Genomic DNA, 15,439 nt, shown 5'->3' with positions numbered 1-15,439 from the left:
AGATAGCCATATGAAATTGGACCCCTATCTCATACCACATGCAAATATCAACTCTAAATGGAGTTTATGATTTAAAGATGTAAACATAAGACCTGAAACTATAAAACTACAAGCAAGAAATAGAGGAAAATTATACAACATTGGTCTGGGCAATGATTTTTGTTTGTTTGTTTTTTTGATTTGACATTAAAAGCATAGGAAACAAAAGCAAAGATAGACAAATGGAATTACACGAAACTAGAAACCTTCTGCACATGAAAGGAAACAATTAGCAGAGTCAAGGGACAACCTACAGAATGAAGAAAATATTTGTAGTTCATACATCTGATAAGGGGCTAATATCCAAAATATAAGAGGAAATCAAACAGCTCTACAGAAACAAAACAGATAATCCAATAAAAACGTGAGCTATTGATTTGAATGGATATTTCTCTAAAGACATCGGAATAACTGACAGATACTTGAAAAAATGCTCATCATCACTAATCATTAGGGAGACAGAAATTAAAATCAGAATTAGATATACCTCCTATCAGTGAAAACGGCCATTATCAACAAACAACAAACATTTGCAAGAAGGTGGAGAAAAGGGAACCCTTGTACACTGTTGATAGGAATATAAATTAGTATAACCATTATGGGAAACAGTATGGAGGATCTTCATAAAACTAAAAACAGAATTACCATATGATTTAGCAATCCTGCTTAGAGTATTTACCTGAAAGTTTTAAAATCAGAATGTGGAAGAGACATCTGTATTCCCATATTCACAGCAGCACTAGACAATAGTCAAGTTATGGAATAAACCTAAATGTCTATCAGAGGATAAATGAATACAAAAAATACATATACACACAATGGAACACTATTCAAACTTTAAAAAATAAAAATAATTTTGTAATTTGTGATATGACAGATGAAATTGGAGGACATACCCTAAGTGAAATAAGCCAGGCACAGAAAGACAAATGCCACATGTTTTCACTTGTATGCAGAATCTAAATTAATTGAACTCACAGAAGCAGAGAGTAGAATGGTGGCTACCAGAGGCTGAATGATAGGGGAACGGGCAGTTGATATGGTTTGGCTCTGTGTTCCCATACAAATCTCATCTAGAATTGTAATCCCCAGGTGTTGAGGGAGAGACCCGGGACCTGGTGGGAGGTGATTGGATCATGGGACAATTTCCCCCATGCTGATACCTAATAAAGAGTGAGTTATCACAAGAGCTAACAGTTTTAAAAGTGTTTGGCAGTTCCCATTTCACTCTTCTCTCTCAGCTGCCACCATGTAAGATGTGCCTGCTTTCCCTTCCACCATGATTGTCAGTTTATTGAGGCCTCCATACCCATGCAGAAGTCAGTCAATTAAATCTCTTTTCCTTAGGCAGCTTCTCATAGCAGTGTGAAAACAGGCTAATACAACAGTCAAAGAGTATAAAGCCTCAGTTATATATGAAAAATAAGTCGACTTTTTTATTTTAGATCAACTGTACAGCATGAGGAACACAGCTAATAATTGAGTACTGTACATTTCAGTATTGCTATGAATAAATGTCTAATGCTCTCATGACAAAAAAATGTTAAATACTTGAGAGGATATATATGTTAATTAGCTTAATTTAATCATTCTACATTGTATTCAAAACCATATCACTTTGTACCCCATAAATATAAATAATCATATGATAATAAATAATATAAATAAAATTTAACAAAGGAAAAATACTGAGTATGTGTGATATTATAAGAAATATGTTTGAACTTTGTCCCGTGCTCCTCCCACAGAGTTGGCAAAACTCTTGAAACTGCCTGAGTGATAGGAATGTTTTTGTTATTCATAAGGAACTGCTTTCAATTACACCTGAGTTTATAATAATGAAGTGATTCAGAGTAAGGCCTCTGTACAGTCTCAGGATGGAGCTGGTCACCAGAAACACCAAGTCATTAGTAGGCTGGGATTTTCAGACCCTCCTCCCTACCCTCCACTCTTCCCATGCTCCCAGAAGAGGAGATTGAGCTCTATAAAAATTCAAATTGGGAGGTGTATAAGTCCATTTTCATGCTGCTGATAAAGACATACCCGAGACTCAGTAATTTATACCAGAAAGAGAGTTGAATGGACTTACAGTTCCAAATTGCTGAGGAGGCCTCCCAATCGTGGCAGAAGACAAGGAGGAGCAATTCATGTCCTACATGTATGGTAGCAGGCAAAGAGAGAGCGCTTGTGCAGGGAAATCCCCCCCTTATAAAACCATCAGATCTTGTGATACTTATTCATTATCATGATAAAAGCATGGGAAAGACCTGCCCCCATGATTCATTTACCTCCCACTGGGTCTCTCCCACAACACATGGGAATTCAAGATGAAATTTGGGTGGGGAAACATCCAAACCAAATCAGGTGGCTTAGGACTGAGGATCACTGGAGCCCAGGAATTTGAGGTTACAGTGAGCTATAATTATACTAGCTACACTCCAACCTGGGTGACAGAGTGAAACCCTGTCTCAAAAAACAAAACTCTTAAATAAGGAGATGTGAACAGCTTCCTGCTTGGTGCACACATTATGGTGCTGAAAGGTGGCACGCCCACAGAAGGGCATTGAAGGCCTGTTCCCCTGCCCCCGTACCTTTCCCTATGTGTCCTCTCTCATTTGACTATTCCTAAGTTGTATCTTTTGTACTAAACCAGTAAAGGTAAATAAAGTGTTTTTTTCAATTTCTGTGAGCCATTATAGCAAATTATCAAACCTGAGGAATGGTATCATGGGAAACCTTAATTTATAGCTGGTTGGTCAAAGGACCAGGTCAAGGTGACTCAGGACTTGTGACTGGCATCTGAAGTGGGGGCAATTTTGTGGGACTAAACCCACGAACCTGTGGGATCTGACACTAACCCTAGATAGATGATGTTTGAATCAGACTGAATTGTTGAATACCCACTTGGTGTTAGAGAACTGGAGTTCTGACTGGCCTCCAAGGACCTCAAGACAGTTATCTCATTACCCCACTGGGGGAAAAAGAGAGGGTTTAATATAGGAAGGATATTGCAATAATGATGCTCAGCAGATTCTCTGCCAGTTCTCCTGATGGAAAGGGCCTGGAGATGAATTATACAATCAGCAGAAAGCTGAATCAATCAGCAGAAAGCTCAGCTAGTGACTGTTTGAAATGGAACTTTGACAATTTCAAAATTCTACTACCATTCTGTTAGATTCTCATGTGGTAGCCTCTCCAACATTCGAATGAAGCAAGCAACGTAATTAATCCAGATTAGAAGTCATCTGTTATTAAGGTATTAAAATTTAGGAGGCTGTACTTCTACAAGTGTACTGTCTGATAGCACTTAGTTATCTGCAAAATTGGCACTATCTCCAGTCAGGCAGCAGTGAAACAAGGCCACACAGTATTAAAAAAAAAAAAAAAGAGTATCTTTAAATTAACCTTATTGATCAGAAAGACTAATCTATTGGTGGCCTCTTTATGGCTACAACGTAACATCAATTTTAAAACAAAATCTTAAAAAGGTTGTCAGACTTCTTCAAAGGATTCTGAAATAGCATTAAATCAAAGATGTTCCTGCCTATAAAGTACAATGAAGTGAAAATGAAGTCAAGTCATCAACAATCTTCAAATTTCAGAACAATTAGAATGATTATCTTATTAGAAAGAAGTTGGAAATGTTGTATGCATCAACAATCTTCAAACTACAGAACTATCAGGAATAATTTTCTCCACTTTGGGAAGCCGAGGCGGGTGGATCACAAGGTGAAGAGATCAAGACCATCCTGGCCAACATGGTGAAACCCCGTCTCTACTAAAAATACAAAAAATTAGCCAGACGTGGTGGCACATGCCTGTAATCCCAGCTGCTTGGGAGGCTGAGACAGGAGAATCGCTTGAACCCAGCAGGCGGAGGGAGGTTGCGGTGAGCCGAGAATGTGCCATTGCACTCCAGCCTGGGCAACAAGAGCAAAACTCTATCTCAAAAAAAAAAAATAATAATAATAATTTTCTCATTAGGGAGAAGTTGGGAATGTTACATGTCTTAGAAAAAACTTATTATTTTTAATGAAACACTTCCCCAAAAGAATTAATGAAATGTCTATTAACAGATGAAGCCACACTACTTTGTGTAAGAGAGGCAATTTTGCACTACAAAATGTAAAAAGCTGATCTGAAAAGCCGATCAAAGTTGTTAGTTTCAGAGTCACTTAATATGTTTTTTAAATTTCGCATTAAGTTCAAATAATGAACTGTAATCAATCTGCAGAACATCAATTGTAAAATTCCACTCCATCTACCAATCATTCATTAAGGAAGCACAAAGTGCAAACTTTGTGTTCAATAAGAACCTCAGCAGATCAAGAGAAAAAAAAATGATAATACCTTCTCTCCAGAAACTTTTCAGCCACATAGAACATCACAATACAGAGTTTTACATAAATTATAATTAAACATTTTGTTATAAAAATAATTATAAGTAAATATATACTGGGTAGTATGTAATTTTGCTATAGCAGAATTAAAGTACTAATAAAATAATGACACGATATGTCAAATACATGCTAAATGACATATGAAGATGCCGCATTTTCTAAGGTAAAAAAAATTACAGGACCAATATAAATAAAAATAAGAGGTATAAGAGAAGGTTTGCATGAGGAATCCAACATTCAAAAAATGAAATACCAACAATCTACTAGTAGATTCACGAGTAGCAACAACGTTACAATTCCAATGCCTTGAAAATTATCTTTCCTTAACAATTGAAATGCATATTACTAAATTCAATTCTGCCTGCATGAATATTCCACTTTGGCTAAGGTACAGGAATGCCCAATGAAATATCAGAAATACAAAATATCCAGAAAAATGCCAACTGAGGTACACGCTTTTGATTATAACAAGGCACAAGGCATGTAGCTCCAAATTAATTAAAGAAGAGATATACACCAAAATAAATTACTAAATTTCCATAAATAAGGTTGCTTTAAATTTTTTGTATATTTTAGTATGACATCTTGCTTGCTGAAACAATGACCATGTTATGATTGGGATAATTTTTTTTTTTTTTTTTGACACAGGGTCTCACTCTGTCACCTAGACTGGAGTGCAGTGGCGCAATCTCGGCTCACTGCAACCCCCACCCACCCACCTTCCAGGCTCAAGCGATTCTCCTACCTCAGCCTCCTGAGTATCTGGAGTTACAGGCAAGCACCACCACGCCCAACTAATTTTTGTATTTTTAGTAGCGATGGGGTTTCACCACATTGGCCAGGCTGGTCTCGAACTCCTGACCTCAAATGATCCACCCAACTCGGCCTCCCAAACTGCTGGGATTACAAGTGTGAGCCACCGTGCCTGGCTGAACAGGACAAATTTTATAGGGCCGTTGTTATTTAGAAATGCCTTTTTTTGGGGGGGACAGGGTCTCACTCTGCCAGCCAGGCTGGAGTGCAGTGGCGCAATGTCAGCTCACTGCAACCTCTGCCTCCTGGGTTCAAGCAATTCTCATGCCTCAGCCTCCCAAGTAGCTGGGATTACAGGCGCACACCACCACACCCAGCTAATTTTTGTATTTTTGGTAAAGATGGGGTTTCGCCACGTTGGCCAGGCTGGACATGAAGAACTATCCTTAGATGATCCACCCTCCTCAGTCTCCCAAAGTGCTGGGATTACAGGAGTGAGCCACCACGCCTGGCCTAGAAATGCCTGATTTTTTACGTAAACCTTGTATAGAGGTTATACATAACAGAGGTATCTATTTAGCTGATGGCCAAAAAAATTCAACCAAGTTAGAACATTCCAGAACATGACCATCACAGTTAGTCTGTTAGGTGAGAACATTCGGTTCAGGTATGTCTGATTTAATATCTAAGGGATTTCTTTGACTCTGGACAAAATGAGAAAGAGAGACAATCAGTCAATGTCTTAGAAAACTGTTTTTGAAAAAAAACTAGATAAAAAGTGAAAAATTAAGACACATATACAGTTGATCCTTGAACAACTGAAGGTTTGTTCTGTGTGGGTCCACTTATACACAAAATGTTTTCAATAAAAGTTATGCCAAGTGTGTCTGCCTCTCCTGCCTCCTCTTCCACCTCCTCTACCTTTGCCACCCCTGCCAACTAAACGATAGCAAAATCAATCCTTCTCATCCTCCTCCCACCACATAGCTCAACATGAAGACAAGGATGAAGACCGTTATAATGATCGTCTTCCACTTAGTGAATAGTAAATATATTTTCCCTTCCTTAGAATTTACTTTTTTCTAGCTTACTTTGTTGTAAGAATACAGTACATAATGCACAAAACACACAAAATATGTATTAATCAACTATTTATGTTATTGATGAGGCTTCTGGTCAACAATAAACTATTAGTAGTTAAGTTTTGGGTGAGCCAAAAGTTATACATGGATTTTTAATTGTATGAGAGGTTGGTGTCCCTAACCCCTGTATTGTTCAAGGGTCATCTGTATAGCTAATTACAATGTATGTTACTATATGGACTTAATAAATCATTCATTTCTTCTAAGAACTCATATAATGTTATGAAGTGGTTAAACAATTAGATTGCTATTTAAAAATCACCTATCTCTACCATTAGAAAGGAGAAGCAATGGGAAAACAAGTCCTGATACTCATGTTTTATATTCTTAAGGTTGTTTTAGGACTGTCGTTGAAAGACTTGTTAAGTTTAAACTTCTTCTAGAAGTCTGCAAAACAATGTAAGATTGTGTGGTTCTAATGACTTGATATAAAAGCTCAAATGTCTAATTTGCATCAAATGCTCTTGGTTAAAATACAGTGATATTCAGATAGGAATTAACAGTGGTGATCTGTAATATTCAACCAAATATATGAACTCTACTTGCTCATTACTCTATAGATTTTCTACTGAGACATATTTGTCAGATAACGATAACCAGGTCAAATTTCCTTATCATATCTAAAGTGCAAAACTGCTATTTCCTATATTGACTTTTAAGAAGTTCTCAGAGTATAAACTTTTGTCTCCTCAAATTAATATCTAAGTCATTATGAGCCAATTTCTCCTTAAAAACAATGTTAAAAATGAAGGGTTGGTTCCTAAACACAACACTAGGCAAGTTTTTAAAATTAAATTTATAGATGAGTATCATTGCACAGCTAATTTACAAATTTATAAATGGCAACAATACTGTCATTTTTAAAAAACATTTATGTTAAACTCATACATGAAACTGTATTAGTATACTGTATCATACAAGCATTTACCTAAAAATTACCCAAAAAAATCATAAACTTTTAAACTTTAACTTTTTAAGTGCCTCGAAGTTTAGACAGATGTAATTTTATTTTCTCTGAGCAGCTGTTCATTTGGACATGTTCCATACTCTGTCCAATGCTACGGTTATATTTCTTAAACAGGAACTCGGCAACTTCCAAATTCCCTGGTAAATATTGACATGCCTCAGCATGTCAATATTTATAATGTCAAGACTTTGACAAGTTTCAACAATGGCAGCATCTTATTTCTTAGCAGCCACTTGCTTCTGTTACAATTGAGCAAGTTCCTTCTTTATCCAGTAAAATTCTAATTCACTGCTCAGGTAAAATTACAAGTAAGTTAATAGCATCCTCTAACATACACCAGATTGAACTCTGCTTACTTCAACATTTTAGTCACTTCTGTAGGATTAGCAAAGCTATGGAACTGAACAAAAATTCAGGATACAATGTCCTCCAGGTAATATTTATTTTTGATTACTTAATCTCAAGCCTAATTATCATTTGCCAGCACATTACTAATGTGGAAGCCTTTTCAGAATATATAGAGCTAATCCATTTCCTTTTTTGTTAGTCTTAAGGGCTAGGTGAAGATAAAACTGGTTTAGTTGATAGGCTGCAACAATAATGATAAAATTCAAAGGGAAGTCTGAATTCAGAATGTCAATCTAAAGAGTAGTTGGGAAGTTTAGCTCATTATCTAGTATTAAACAAACACTATTTTAAATGCAAAATTAGTTTACCTAATTTTGTGCAAAGTGTCAGAGATAAACTGTTAAACTAATCATCATTAAATCAATCTTAAGAACAAATTTCTGTATTGCTGAAAGAAAATCTTTGCAATATCTTCACACAGCCTGGGATTTCCCAATAGTACACAAGCAGAAGTTTAATATAATACAAAGTTACTGGTAGTAATGGCATCCAGTAAAAACATGAATGCCTCATGAGCAGTTTGGAACTTTGGGATGCATTTCTTCTTTTTGGCAACACAAATCTCAAGAACGTTTTTCTCCCCAAAAGTATCTAATTTCATCAACATTAAAACTTTGCAGTCTACAATTGAACCCCGATCAAGGATTTCAGCCAATGCCTTAGAAAAAGGCAAAACTCGCTTTCATCAGGGCTGGCAGCTCCAACAATGACAAGGAGCGAATTGTCCAGGGCTATAAAATGCATTAATTCCCTCATACTTGTATAAAAAGGATACAGTACCTTTCAATTATTTTAAAGACAGCCACCTTTTTCCTAGAAAACAAGGTACAGCAAATAAACAATTGATTTCACACTCAAAAGACCCAGGTTAAAATCAAAACTATGCTTCATAGCTGAATGTCTTTGATCATGCCATTAATGCATTAAAACATTTACTGATTACTTCCATGTACCAGGCTTTGATATCCCAAAGATGAGTAAGACACATTTGCAACTTTCTACTGAGATAGAGACACCCAAAGAGAATTATAACACAAATTTGTAAACTGCAGAGGTAGGGTAGGAGCTCCTCTGAAAAGTAGCACTCATCCTGGCCTGACATTTTAAAGATTCCTTGAGTTACATCTAATATTATACAAATCTTTAAAGAGAAACAGGTGAAAACAACTTAAGGGTAGAAGAAGAAAGATAAAGAAGGACATTCCAAGTAGAAGCGTCTGCATGAGTAAAGGCTTAGAGGCAAGAAAGAGCGTGATATATGGAAATGATAAATACTTCAATGCTTCAGACTGCAAATCAAAAATTACAGATTCAAGGTCAAGCGTGGTGGTTCACACCTGTAATCCCAGCACTTTGGGAAGCTAAAGCCAGTGGATCACTTGAGGTCAGGAGTTTGAGACCAGCCTGGCCAACATAGTGAAACCCCATCTGTACTAAAAATACAAAAAATTTGCTGAACATAGTGGCACACACCTGTAATCCCAGCTACTCAGGAAGCTGAGGCAGGAGAATCGCTGGAACCCAGGAGGTGGAGGTTGCAGTAAGTAGAGATAGCTCCACTGCACTCCAGCCTGGGAGACAGAACAAGACTCCATCTCAAAAAAAAAAAATTACAGATTCATACACCCAATCAAGTCAGTCATTAATTCAACCAAAACCAACTGAGTACTTCTATGCCTCAGACAAATGGTTTAGAATGTGGCCTAAGACAACAAAACAGATAAAAATGCCTGCCTGCATGGATTTTACATTTTAATAAGGGAAGACAATTAAAAATACATGTAACAAATATGTAAAACATATATAGAATAGTGATAAATGCTAGAGCAAAAAGAGAAGGTAAAACAGGGTGGAGGAGTTCCTCCACCTGTTGGAAGTTGCAAAGCTCAATTTTAAATAGGGAGGTTGGGGTAAGCTTTACTGCAAGGGTGACATTTGAGCAATATGTAAAAGATGTGAAGGAATTAGCTGCACGGATGCAAAAGCATTCCCAATAGATGTACCCAGTGCAGTGGCCCTATGATAGAAGTAGGCCTAGTGTACTTAAGAAACAGGGTGGTAAGTATGGCTGGAACAAAGGGAGAGAGAATACAAAGACACGGAGTCAGAGAGGTAATGGGAAACCAGATCATACACAGCAGGGGTGTCCAATCTTTTGACTTCCCTGGGCCACACTGGAAGAAGAATTGTCTTGGGCCACACATAAAATACACTAACACTAATGATACCTAAAGAGCTAAAAAAAAAAAAAAAACTCATAATGTTTTAAGGAAGTTTACAAATTTGTGGTGGGCCACATTCAAAGCCATCCTAGGCCTCATGCAACCCGTGGGCTGCAGGTTGGACAAGTCTGATGTAGACTATTGTAGGTCAAAGTAAGGCTGTTGTGTTGGCTTCAATTATGAATTAAATGATTCACGAAAGGTTTTTAAGCAAAAAAGTAATGTTATATTCTTTTTTATATTATTTTGGAATAAATCTGACTTTTCAGAAGAGCTGCAAAGATTGAAAGTTCCCATATAATCCTCACCCAGTTTCTTCTAATGTTAACAACTCATACTGCCACGGTGCATTTATCAAAACTAAGAAACCAAGACTGATACATTTCTATCAACTAAATCATAGACTTTACTTGGATTTCACCAGTTTTTCCACTAATAGCCCCTTTCTGTTTCAGGATCCAATCTAGGATAACATATTGCATTTAGAATCTTACATCTAAATATACAATTTTTGACTTATATTTTAAAAGTATCACTCTGGTTGGCATATGAGAATAGACTGTAAGGAGGAAAGGACTGGAAAAAGCAGAGAGAACAGAATACAATTACTGTAATCCAAGCATGAAATCATAGTGGATAACGAAAAAAATCCAAGCAAGAGATGACCAATATACTAATAACAGAAATAGTAGAAAACTGTTGAATTCTAAATATATTTCATAGAAAAGCCAACAGGATTTGTTGGAATACAAGGGAAAGTAAGGAGTCAAGGATGATTCCAAAGATTCAACTGAGCAACTGGCTGTATGAAGTTGCCATCAATTCAGAGGAAAAAGAATGGGACAGGTTTGGGAGGAAAGGAGTTCGTTCTGGGACATCTGAGTTCAAGATATCTTTTTAATACACAAATGAAGATGCAGAGGTAGAAAAAGAGGACTTGGGACATGGAGCATAGAAAATCCTTTAGAGGATTTTCATTGCAGAGAAGAGCAAATAAATGGGGTTGAAAATGGCGAAAGGTTAAGAGAAGCATTTCTTAAGGTAAAAGAAATAATACATAGATTAAATAGAAGTGTCTTTTTTGGTGAAAATTCTTTTTAAAAAATGATATTGGGTTTATTTGAGGTTTACAACTTGATATTATAGGATACATAGATAGTAAAATGGTTACTTTAGTGAAGGAGATTAACACCTATTGTCTACATTATATTTTTGTGTGTGACGAGAGCAGCTGAAAATCTACATTTAACAAAAATCCCTAACACAATAAAACTGTATTAACTTTGGTCCTCAAGTACATTTCACTCTGAATTGAAAAGCCATGTAGGAAGAGAATAAAAATGAGAGAGAAGAAAAAAACTATTGTTTTTTTCTGGAACACGAGAAACCCCTACCTGAGGTTAGGGAGGCTAGCTGAGGATCAGAGAAAAAACGCAGAACAATTGTCTTTCAACATATGTAAACAACAGTGAATGAAAAAAGGTAGGTAATGTAAATTAACCCTATCATTAACACTAGAAACAAAGTAAAAAGAGAAAATGGGAAGAAAGTGGTCTGGTGATATAAATGCAATATCAATTTAATACTAAAGCCTTTTATAGCAGTCCTCTCCTTATCTAAGGGTGTACATCCCAAGGCCCCCCAGGGAGGCTGAACTAAACTGCCTTCAATCTGAGCATGTTTCTTTCTGTTCACATCTACCCAGAAATTTAATTTCTTTTTTATCTTAACTAAGCTTTCATCACACACTATGGGTATAAGTTTGGCAGTTTGAGGTGTGACAGCAAAACTAGCATACGTTTCTTTTTGCGTATTTACAATTTTATGGATAGATTTGTTCTTACCATGGATCTCAGCAATATCCGCATATGATATTTTTTTCTTCTTTATTAAGTGGAGAACGTTCACTTTTTCACTTAAAAGAGGCACTTTACAGATACTCTTTGGCATAACCAAACAGCTAGCATCATTACTATTGTGCTTTGAAGCAATAATTAAGTAAAATAAGTATTACTAGAACACATGCACTATGATACCACCTCCATCAATCTGATAACCAAGCAACTGACAGGCAGGAAGTTTATATAGCAGGGATATGTTGAACAAAGAAAAAAGATGATTCATGGCCCCAGGCTGGATGGAGTGGGATGGAATGATACTTCATCACAACTAAGAAAGGCATGCCATTTAAAATTTATGAATTATTTCTGGAATACTTTTTCTTTTCTTTTTTCTTTTTCTTTCTTTCTTTCTTTTTTTTTTTTTTTTTTTGAGATGGAGTCTCGCTCTGTTGCCCAGATTGGAGTGCAGTAGTGTAATCTCAACTCAATGCAGCCTCCACCTCCCAGGTTCAATTGATTCTCCTGCCTCAGCCTCCTGAGTAGCTGGGACTACAGGCATGCACCACCACGACTGGCTAATTTTTGTATTTTTAGTAGAGACAGGGTTTCGTCATGTTGGCCAGGCTTGTCTTGAACTCCTCACCTCAAGTGATCCACCGCCTCAGCCTCCCAGAGTGCTGGGATTACAGGCATGAGCCACCGCACCTGGTTGGAATTTTCTGCTTAATATTTTCAGACTGTGGTTGATCATGGATAACTGAAACAGCAGAAATCAAAACCTCTTCAGGGACTCTTAATTTAGCAAAGAGAAAGCCATGCACAATTAGCCAACACTTTCTGAGGGCTTACTGTATGACAAACACTTGCCTAGATGATTTACTTGTAATAACTCATTTAATCCTCATAACACTGAGGACACCTGTGCACTGGTTCCACAGAAAAATATAAATATCCACTATTTTTACATACGATTCTAAAATACCCATGAAAACAAAGTTGGAAATATTCTTCCAGATGCAGGAGAGATAATTTTTTTAACCGGCCAGACACGGTAGCTTACACCTGTAATCCGAGCACTTCAGGAGGCTGAGGCAGGAGGATCACTTGTGCCCAGGAGTTTGAGACCAGCTTAGGCAAAAGAGTGAGCCCCTGTCTCTACAAAAAACAAAATAAAATTAGTCAACTGTGCTGGCATATACCCACGGTCCCAGCTACTGGGGATACTGAGGGAGGAGGATTAATCGCTTCTGCCCAGGAGGTTGAGGCTGCAGTGAGTCATGATTGTGCTACTGCACTCCACCCTGGGCCACAGAGCAAGATCCCGTCTCAAACATAAAAATAAAAATAAATAATTTTTGAACAAAGGAATAACACAGTCAGATTTTATTTCTAGTAAGGAAAGGATCCAAGATGGTTTTAAATGAGGATTTATTACAAAGCTTCCAGAAAGACTTTTGAAATTGTGATATAATCTGAAAACCAAAAAGTAGGTGATTTATGTGCTTAAAGACGATGCAGCTAAACAACCACCTCCCAAAAAAATCTCAACACATCAGATTAACTTTGATGTTTTACATAAATACAATAAACATTATACATATTTGTTCAGTCTCATTTATTGGCAAATGTGTTTCTCTGTGGATAACTAAAAAACTGGCAACATCATTCTTTACTATTTTGAAGCTTTCTGATGCTCTTCACAGGTAGCCTGAAGCACAGCTTCATACAGCAGTATTATCCTTTAGTGTAACAAAGATCAAGACAATCTTCACATGAAACCAAGGGCAGTTATGTCTACAGACACATTTACTACCCTAAAAGCCAAGCTCGATAAGTTGCATAACATAATTTCCATAACTAAACCAGGTTTGTTTAATTTGAATGGCAAGACTTAAAAGGTACAATATAAAGGAACTACAAGACAGAACATTAAAAGACTTTTTTCTTCCTCAGGTAGAGAGTACTGTATTTTTTAAACCTTTCTCATTCCCCTCTCCCCTATCCTTACTAAATTCCTTAAAGGAATAGACCATCTTTGTTTTATGCTGCAATCTCAAGACCCCTGAATAAAGCAGGCACCCAGTAAATACTTGCTAATTTGTTTATTTGACCAACTCTTGACAAGTCAATATAACATACTCAAATATCAAGTTAGTTATAGTTTAAAACAAAACCTTACAGGGCGCAGTTGCTCACGCCTGTAATCCCAGCACTTTGGGAAGTTGGGGCGGGTGGATCACGAGGTCGAGATTGCGATCATCCTGGCCAAAATGGTGAAACCTCGTCTCTACTAAAAATACAAAAATTAGCTGGGTGTGGTGGCGTGCGCCTGTAGTCCCAGCTACTCGGGAGGCTGAGGCAGGAGAATCGGTTGAACCTGGGAGGCAGAGGTTGCAGTGAGCCAGGATGGTGCCACTGCACTCCAGGCTGGTGACAAAGCGATACTCTGTCTCAATAAATAAATAAATAATCTTTGTGTGCCTGAGAGAACAATGTAAACACAAATAGCAGAATCCCAAATCTTCTAATCATTGTGTTGCCCTAATACAGAAGGGTCTCATAGGCCGTATACAGCTCATAAACCAACATCTCACTTGAGTTACCTTCTCTCTCTCTATCCACCTTCAAGGTCAATAAATAAAAAATTGATGACATTCTGAAAAGAACTCTCTGCTGCCTGGGAAAAAATACATCACACATTAAGCGCCAAAAGGTTGCCATTAGGGGGCAAAGAGTGAAAAAACTCTCACTTCTAATACTTTATGAGACTAACAAGAACTATGCAAACTCAAACACGTCAAAGTGCCTGTTTCTCCATCTATAAAATGCAGCAAGAAAAATGTGTGTGTGTGTGTGTGTGTGTGTGTGTGTGTGTAATAGAACCTCACCTAATGGAATAATTAAAATCAGAAAAAGCTAAATAGTACTACTGATTACACATTGGCTTGTCATTTGTCTTGCCAGTTGATCTCTTTAAAGTACCTAATCAATTGCTGCACTCCCTAAAGGGCAGTCCTTCCCATTGGTTACCACAGAAAGTTCTTTCCTGACTCCAAAGAGCTTAGTACGTTTCAGCCTCCGATGCCTGGAGGGAACCCACAGTTTATCAAAATCTGGGGATTGAGAGGACAGGCCAATGTCAAACAGCCTATTCAACACTACCCTCTGGATTCAACTGTCCTCCCAATTCCACAACCAACACAGGGCATTTCAAAAGTGCTTCGCATTCCCAAGAATCCCCCAGATGTAAATGGAGAAACTGAAATGGGGGTGAACAGGTAGGTGCGCACCCTGAGGATGATTTCGGGAACCCTAGCATCCCCAAAAGCTCACAAGAGGAAGGCGAGGGCGCTCACAAATTGAGGGGGATTCTCTCACTGCGGAGTTTTAGGGGCAAATAGCATGGGATTTTTTAAAAAGAAAGAAAAAAGATAAAAAGAACAGAACATCAGATTTTTGTTAAAGAGGCAGCCCCACTTCCGCACCCTACCTCTCCGTGACTCCACTTCCGGTCTCTTACGAAACGCCCGCTTTCTCAGATCAATGTCTTGCAACCAATGAGAGCATCAGCTACTTCCGCCGGCCTGCGGAACGTGGTCTAGATCCCGCCTTTTCCGGTGGAGAGGAGCCTATCCTAGCGTCTTAATCGCGCGGCCTGGGAGGAGGT

At 37.6% G+C, this 15,439-nt stretch overlaps 1 protein-coding gene across 4 annotated transcripts in view; it reads right to left on the bottom strand.

The window, feature by feature from the left end:
- The window catches only part of XRCC4 (X-ray repair cross complementing 4), a 273,654-nt gene extending 258,305 nt beyond the window's left edge, over nt 1-15,349 (bottom strand). Inside the window, exon 1 of one of the 4 annotated variants that reach the window (XM_012477569.2) lies at nt 15,263-15,349. The gene's annotated coding sequence lies outside the window, so the exon portion shown is untranslated. Of the gene's footprint in view, nt 1-8,489; nt 8,509-11,775; nt 11,797-12,832; nt 12,854-15,262 lie in introns of those variants that run through there. The other 3 variants (XM_064376101.1, XM_012477571.3, XM_012477572.2) reach the window with 3 other exon arrangements.
- Nucleotides 15,350-15,439: the final 90 nt, after the last annotated feature.

Source organism: Aotus nancymaae, unplaced genomic scaffold, assembly GCF_030222135.1.
Source record: "Aotus nancymaae isolate 86718 unplaced genomic scaffold, 86718_ANA_hifiasm-v0.15.2.pri h1tg000014l, whole genome shotgun sequence".
Taxonomy (NCBI): Eukaryota; Metazoa; Chordata; class Mammalia; order Primates; family Aotidae; genus Aotus; species Aotus nancymaae.
This window is presented reverse-complemented; position numbering and strand designations above follow the sequence as displayed.